General features: G+C 37.2%; 1 pseudogene; it reads left to right on the plus strand.

Annotated features, from left to right (window-relative positions):
* The window catches only part of LOC115514932, a 30,771-nt pseudogene extending 23,716 nt beyond the window's left edge, over positions 1 to 7,055 (plus strand).
* Positions 7,056 to 8,817: the final 1,762 nt, after the last annotated feature.

Consider the following 8,817-nt stretch of genomic DNA (forward strand, 5'->3'; position numbering starts at 1 on the left):
AAATTTAAGAGACATTATAAAAAGAAAATTACAGAAATTGGCAGCCAATTAGATATAGGCATGAATAGCAAACAGTCTAAGATGATGCCATGGTTTTAAATTTCAGTGATTAGTGAAATAATGTGGTCATTAACAAAAATGGAAAATCCCACAATTTTGAAAGTTAAAGAAAATTTAAACATCAGTTGTTTGAGGACTTTCTCTCCATCTGTGTATTATTATATGGTCCTACAAGAGGTTAAGATGAAGAGACTAGAGATAGAGTATTCAAATTTTAATCCTGGTTCTACTATTTAATAGCTGTGTCACCTTGGGCAAATTACATAAACTCTCTGTTTCAACACCCTCATTTATGAAATGAATACAAATAACATGCCTTACTTCAAAAGACTATAAAGTGTACGGTCTGGCACGCCTGCATAAGTGCTCACTAAGTGTTAGCTAGTATATTTATTACTATTTCAATGAACATTTACAATACATTGATAGATATTTGAGATACACATTCTGTAGACATGCACTGTAAAGGACTGCACTGCTGTTCCCCAAGGTAAATGTCCCACCTTTCATAAGAGACTGCCCTCACAATGAAGAAATATGGCAACTCACTATCAGGAAATTATGGCCCACACAGATCTATCAGCCAAAATGTTTAAAATGGCATGTGGAAAAGCAGGAATTGAATAGAAGTGTATTTAAATAGAAGAAATTTCAAAAGTAGAAGAAAGCAGTTTAAGAGGTATAGAGAAAAGACTTTCATCTCAATCAACCCATGTATTGGTCCTTCAAATCCTTTTGCTGAAAGTTGCTTCCAATTAAATACACAGATCTGTGATGTTTTGGATTTGCATCAGAAGATTAACTTTTCCATTATGAACACTTACATCTTTTTTACACTTCTTGTTGATGGTCTATTTTATACTATACACTGAAGTGCTTTTCTGTCAATTCACCGTCCTCTAAGAATATCATCCATATTTTTTGTAGTTAAATATTATGTTAGTATGCTACTGAAGGAGGAATGGTGCGGTTCCATACCATCAAGAATTTTGTATTATTGAGAAAGAATTCATTGATTTTTGTTGTTGTTGTTCATAATCAATTTCTTGTTGAATGGTCACATTTTCAAAGGCTATGGAATTGAAAATCCTTCCCTTTCCTGCTAAATGTACTATGCATCTCAAAGAAGATCATAGCTGCATGCTTTGTACTGATCTGTCAGACTATGAAGATATGGACACAATGAACACAATAACTCAGGATTAACTTTGCACCAACAGAATTCTGTCACTCAGCTGAAAACTTCATCAGTTTCTACTGAATTGTATGTATATTTCTCCTTAGGAGTCCAAATAAACACTTCTCCTTGTTGACCAATATGAACATCTGAAAAATTATGTGAGTGATGCATTTAATCTCTTTTAAAAACAAACAAAAGCCTTCAAATACACAAATGTTATTATAATTTTATACATATGAAAATATAAATAAAAGCTTCATGCTCAGTACAAACATCCAGCTAGACGCCACATTAACAACTTGTGATTTCGGGAGTGAGTACCAATGGATAGTTAGATTTCGGGAAAGATAATAAACACCATATTCTCAACTCATTAGGCAGGTAAAAAGCAGTTTAGTCAAAGTCACTTGTCGTCTCTTTCTGCAACTCAATTTTGAGCTAAGCAAATAAAAAAAGGTTGAAATCTGAGCTGTTTGTTTTTCTGTGAACTTGAACCATATAGGCAGTCAAAATGGATAACTGAGTGAAATAATTTCATTTTTCCCCACTATGGCCACACCTATTACCCTGAGCCCTCACTCCCTCCCGCAAACTATTCTGATTTATAATTACTCCCTCAATAATGCATGCATTTTTGCAAGCCAAATATGTACAAACACCCTTATTATCAGAAAGTCTAATAAGAAATAAATATTTTGGCAAGGAATTATGCACCTCTTTAGGCACATATTATGTTAAAGACAGAACAGAATTAGAGAAATATTTTATCGAAATAATTCTTTCACTTTGATATGTTTAAGTTTCAGAGACCATAAATCCTTCATTAGACTAGACAGATATATCTAAATCATATACAAGTAAATTCAAATTACATTATGAAAACTTATCTACAACTCTGTATAAATTAAATAAATGAAAAAGTTAAAAACTGCTAAAACCATAAGTTGACTCTCTGTTACCTCTAAAGTGAGCACTTTATTTGAAGGTCATACAGTTACCTTGTAAACCATAGGTGATTTCACTGGCTTGAAAGCTAAGAGGTCCTGTGTATGTGTGCTATCTTGCTAGGCATGATAATGTTTAAGCCAATTTCCACTGAATTGTCATCTACTCTAGCAGGGATGATTCTTTTTCTGTAGGAAAGGGAGTATCCATTTATACTGTGCTTTTTAGTTCGAAAAGAGGGGAAGAGGTCAATAACCCGCCATGTGTTATTGTGCCTGGGTACATGGGTGGTGTAACAGAGCTGCCAACACACATTACTGCAGGAATATAATGTATGTTCCTTCATTCTCAAGCCTTGTATTAGAGGTATAAATGCATGTAGGCTCAGAAGAAGAAAAAAATTCATCAAGATTTTATAAATCCAATCACTGCATGATGGAATGTCTTATCTTATTGGAATATAGTATCTACAAACATTTGTTTAATATTCATCTATTTATAAGAAGATGAACTGTATGGACATTAAATACACGTAAGCAATGATGAACTTTTGTACATATAAAAAATATTTTTAGGTAATACATAACACATAATGCTATTCCAGGCATTTATTATGTGAAATTCACGTATCTGTATGTCAGGAACTCTGTAAATTAGATTAAATAATTTCATTTGCGCTGATTATTTCTATACAAGTTTTTTTTTAATTAAAACTAAGGCTTGCTCTTGACTTTTAATGACCCTTACAGTGGTTAATTAAGGATCTATTTGGAGTACATGTAAATATAATATATTTCTCCTTAATATTAATGGTGACTTGGACAATCTGATGGAATTTAAGACTCTGGTTGGAAAGCCCTAAAATGTATCCACGAGTGTAGGGTGCTATTAAATGTAATATTCTGCTCTCCCAAGACAGAAAGCAAGAAATATAAGAAATTTGCAGAACACTTCATACATCTTTCTTTCCTTATTGCCTTGCAGTATCATATTCTAGGCACGCTGGTGACACTTCCTGAAGCTCATATTCCTCCAGATGAAAAAAGATTGCTAAGTGACAAATGGTGATGAGCCACCCCCACCACCACCAACCTACAATATTGGATTTTCCAAAGATTCCTTCACACACATGGGCTCATGATGATCAAGAGAAATGAATCATTAGTAAAACTAAGTAATATGTCCAAAACGTCAAACCCAGGTCTGCTTACTGGAAATCTGGAACTTTTGACCCCTTATGTAATTGAGAAAGTTGCACTGGGGGCTCTATTGGCCACACTATAGTCATTTTGGAATTTGATTTAAAGTTCTTGGTTTAAAATTGATTCTTATATCACCAAATCTTAGCTGTTTATCCCTTCTAGCAAAGTATTAAGGCTGTCCACTTTTTATATAAATGATTTTATAGATTTTAGCTTCCTCAAAAAAGGTTTTATTGCCACTAAGTGTTTTTCTCTCCTGAAATCATTTAATTTGTTATGGAAACTTCCTCTACAAAATAAGAGTCCTGACAGTAAACAGCCTGTGCTCCCATAGATTGGTGCTTTATATACTAAAACTGTAATTTTCTTAGTCCATTATTTAACAATATTTATTTTCTTTTGTATTTCTTATTTTAAAATCTTTATAATATAAAGTGCCAGGAATCCAATAAATAATCTGACAAATGGCAAAGAGCATTTCTGGTGTATGTCTTAGAGTTTATTCAGATTGAGACTCATTTCTAAGGAAACTGATAAAAATAAATGATGACTCAGATATATGACAGAATCTTGCATTATCAACTAAGATTCTTATGCTCAGGAACTACGAAGTCAGGAATTTGAAATTTTAAAACTTAGTGAAATGAAAAAGGAGAGCAAGGGAGCTCTCTGGGGTCTCTTTTACAAGGACATTAATCCCAATCATAAGGGTTCCATCCTCGTGACCTAATCACTTCCCAAAGCTCCCAATTCCAAATCACATTGGAGACTAGGTTTCAATATATGTATCAGGGGGAAGGATGGCACATGTTTAGTCTATAACATTCTGTCCCTAGTCCCCTTCCAAATTCATGCCCTTCTCATATACAAAATGCATTCATTCCACCCCAATAGCCCTTTAAAGTCTTAACTCCTTTCAGCATCAACTTTGAAGGCTAAAGTCTCATCTAAATATCATCTTAATCAGATAAGAGTGAGACTCAAGGTATGATTCATTCTAAGGCAAAGTCTTCTCCCACTGTGAACTTGTGAAACCAACATATCAAGTGCTTCCAAACTACGATGCATAGGATAAACAGGCATATAATAGACACTCCCATTCCAAAAGGGAGAAACAGGAAAGAAGAAAGGGCTAACAGGTTCCAAATAAGTCCAAATAAGTCCATGAGATCGTAAGGCTTAAGAGTAATCCTCTTTGGCTTGATGCTTTGCTTTCCAGACCCACTGGGGCTGTGGCCCCACCTCTGAAGCTCATCAGAGCTGGAATCTTGAGCAGGGTGCTCTATTGTTTTGGAGTCTAGGGTGTAGCCTCACCCATACAGCTTATACAGTCTGCACACTAGAAGCTGTGGTGTCTTTGCCTTCTAGAGGGGTGACCACCACAGCCTGTACCACACACGGCCACTGGAGCCACACCTAAGCTGGCCAAGGAGTAAGGGAGCAGAGCCTGTGATGGGAACAGCACTAAAACTTGTCCCTAGATCTCACAGGCACCAGCTTCTTTGAAACCACTCCAAGCCTATGATGGGAGGTACACCATGATGATTTCTGAATTGTCTTCAGAGTTATTTTTCCACTGTCTTGAACTGTCAATCCTGGCTTCTGTTAAGATAGCTAGCTAATCTCCTTATTAAATAGTTGTTTGGGCACACCCTTAGTGTTCTCTTTCAATCATGCTTTCTCATTTTTTAAAATGGATAGGCTAAGAATATTCCAATTATTTAACTTCTTTTTCCTTTTTAATTAACAATTTAACCTTTATATCATTTACATCTTCTCAAATTTTACTGTAAGCAGTCAGGAGGAACGAGCCTACTCCTTCAACACTTTGCTTAGGAATAGATTCAGCTAAATACCCAATTCCATCCCTGAAAAACTCTACTTTCCACAAAACACTAAGACATGAACTCAATTCAGCCAAGGTCTTTGCCACTTTATAACAGGATCATCTTTCCTCCAGTTTCCAAAATGTTCCTCGTTTCCATCTAAGACCTCATCAGATGGCCATCAGTGTCCGTATTTACCAATATTCTGTTGAGGATTACTTAGGCATTCTCTGCAAAGACTGAGGCTTTCTCAATTCAGTTCTCTTTTTCAGAACTTTCTCTTTTCATCTCTCCTCCTTTCTTTCCAAAATCTTATCAGAATCACCCAGAATGGTCCATTCACAGCAATATAAGCTTTGCCAGAAAGAACTTCAAAACTAGCCTCTACCCATTATCTATTTCCAAAGCTACTAATGTATTTATAGGTATTTGTTATAGCAGTACCTCACTGCAGGGTTTTAGCTCAAACCCATTCACAGTGGGGCCGGTGGATCCCCAGATCTATCCTGTGGTCATTTACCCAGTTCCAGAATGCATAATTGACATAGACATACTTGGCAGCTGGCAGACTCCCCACAATGGGCTATAATGTGGGAGAGGCCAACAAGAAGCCAGTAATGCCTTAGAAATTTTAACATTAGGAAAATAGCAATACAGCATTCTGAGAGGTCTTGCAGAGATCAGTGCCATCATGAAAGACTTGAAATATGCAAGAGTGGTGATTCCATCACATCCCCATTCAGCTCTCATATTTGTCCTGTGCAGAAGACAGATGGATGATGGAGAAAGACAATTGATTATTGTAATCTTGGCCAGGTGGTGATTCCGGTTGCCGCTACTGTACCAGATGTGATTTTATTCCTTGAGCAAATTAATACATCCCATGGTACCTGGTATGCAGCTATTGATCTGCAAGTATCTTTTTCTCCATACTTGTCCATCAGGTCCACCAGAAGCAATTTGCTTTCAGCTGGCAAGGCCAGCAATGCATCTTTACTTCTTTACCTCAAGGGTATATCAACTCTCCAATCTTATGTCATAATTTAATTTAAAGGGATCTTGATCATTTTTCCTTCCAGAGGGTAACACGCTGGTGCATTACATTGATGACATTATGCTGATTAAACCTAGTGAACAAGAGGTAGCAATGGCTCTAGACTTATTGGTAAGACAACTGTGTGTCAGAAGGTGGGAAATAAATATGATTACATTCAGGGGTCTTCTCTCTCAGTGAAATTTCTAGGGGTCTAGTTGTGTGGGAATATTGGAATATCCATTCTAAGGTAAAGGACAAGTTGTTATATCTGGCTACCTACAGCCAAGAAAGAGACACAAAACCAAATTGACCTCTTTGGATTTTGGAGACAATATAACCTTCATTTGTGGCTGTTACTCTGGCCCACTCACTGAGGGACCTGAAAAACTGCTAGTTTTGAGTAGAGCCCAGAGCAAGAGATCTGCAGCAGATCCAGCTACTGTGCAAGCTGCTCTGTTACTTGGGCCATATGATTCAGCAGACCCAATGGTGCCTGAAGTGTCAATGGCATATGGGGTGCAGTCTAGAGTCTTTGACAAGCTCCTATAGGTGGATCAAAACACAAGCCCTTAGGATTTTCAAGTAAGGTTCTGTCATCATCTACAGATAACTAATCTCCCTCTGAGAAATAGCTTTTGGTCTGCTACTGGGCCCCACTAGAGACAGAACACTTGACCATAAGCCACCAAGTTACCATGTGACCTAAGCTGCCCATCATAAAATGGGTGTTATCTGACTCACCAGGCCATAAAGTTGCTGAGCACTCCATTATCAAAAAGAAGTGGAATATACATGATTGGGCCTAAATAGGCCCTGGGAAAGTGGCTTGCCCAAATGCATGAGGTCTCTGACTTTGGTTGTAAACACAATAATCCAAAAAGATCTGTTGCTAAGTTTATATTATATTTGTCTCAAGCTACAGGATTATTCACAAAGACTACTGATGAGATCGTGGCTATTTCTCACTTGTCCATAAGCAAAGGGCTCACATTTATCAAGGTCATAGGATAATGTCACCAGTGGAGAGTAGATGGCCACAGCACAGTGTCAGAGGTGAGTGCACATGCACAAGGGTTATGATAAACATCATTCATAATTAGTCTTTTTGTCATATGGCAAAAGAATACAAGCTGTACAGGAAAGTTGATGCATAGAAAAATTTTCCTTACATCTCGGTTAGCTGGACAAATTTGCCTTACCTTTATGGTGGGAAATAATGAAAAGTGATGAACAAAATAAGTGTCTCCAGATACAGGGGATGTCCCTGTTAAATAGCACTAAGTGAGCAAATGTCTACATTTATCATGCAATCCCAAAAGGGTAAGGGGTTGAGGAGCAATTATTATTTTTTTAATTTAAGGCAAGCAGTGATAGGAAAGACCATCTCAGAGAGTGTGTCTAAATTAAATCAAATATTCACTGGCTCTGCTCAACCAACACATATCCCTTCCTGCCTAATATCGTGCACTGTAGTGAACTACTCGTGAAATAAAGAATTTAAAAACAAATTTAAAAACAAAACAGTATGGCTGTGTCTATCAGTGTACATCAAACATCAGTGTAATCCTCTGTATTGTGGAATCCCCCATCCAATTAGATTTGGGTGATTTGACCATGGGTTGCTAACCAAATGTGAACAGAAGTGTCTATGTCACTTCCAGGTCAAAGAAGCTAAAAGCCAATATGCGTCCAGCAGAATACCTTGCCCTGGTTATCGGTCTCAAGGTAACAGAACATCATGCACCAGTATGAATCCCAGAGGAGGACTCCAACTACATTGAGCATAGCAAAGATCATCACTGTGCCAACCTCCAAAAATAAAAGTTCAAACATTTCTTTCTTATTACATATTGGTTTCAGAGTCACCATGGAAAACACAATATAGTCAAGCACTAGAAAGACACTTGACTAACATAGAGAAGAGGCAGAGAAGGATCAGCTTCAATAGGGGGCATTGAAACCCATGGCCAGCAAGTGTCTCCCAGCAACTGATGTAGGACACACACCTCTCTTGTGCCTCAATGGAAGGACCTTGTCCCCTCCCCACAGAACACGGATATAGCAGTGAGGCTGCCCAAGTGTCATATGAAGCACATGCTTAAGCAGAATGAAATAACACTCACTGAATGTAAAACAGGGAAAGATATTCCCACACAAGATGATAAATCACCACAGGCTATGTGGGCTCTTTATCTCATGGTCAAAAAGTGTTCAAGGCTCAAGGCCCATTCTTATGTAGCCATCTGGGACTGCCTGACTCACATCAGAACTTGTGTGGGGAAAATACACATTTTTATTCTGTTAATTTTCTGAGATGCCAAGATCAATTTGTTAATGCAACACAGTCTGGTCTATGCTGACTAAGACCTCACAACCCTGAACGTAAAGACAGAGCTATGAAGAGAGAGGGGTTTGACTGCTTAAAATCTATTACTGTTGTATGTCAAAGTACTAAAAAAAAATTAAAAGATGAAAAAAACTGAGAAGAATATTTCCAATATATGTAACAAAAAGTATTACTATCTTTAATACATGAAGGATTCTCAAAAGCCAATAAAGTTACTAATA

Source organism: Lynx canadensis, chromosome B2 (genome assembly GCF_007474595.2).
Source record: "Lynx canadensis isolate LIC74 chromosome B2, mLynCan4.pri.v2, whole genome shotgun sequence".
NCBI classification, from domain to species: Eukaryota; Metazoa; Chordata; class Mammalia; order Carnivora; family Felidae; genus Lynx; species Lynx canadensis.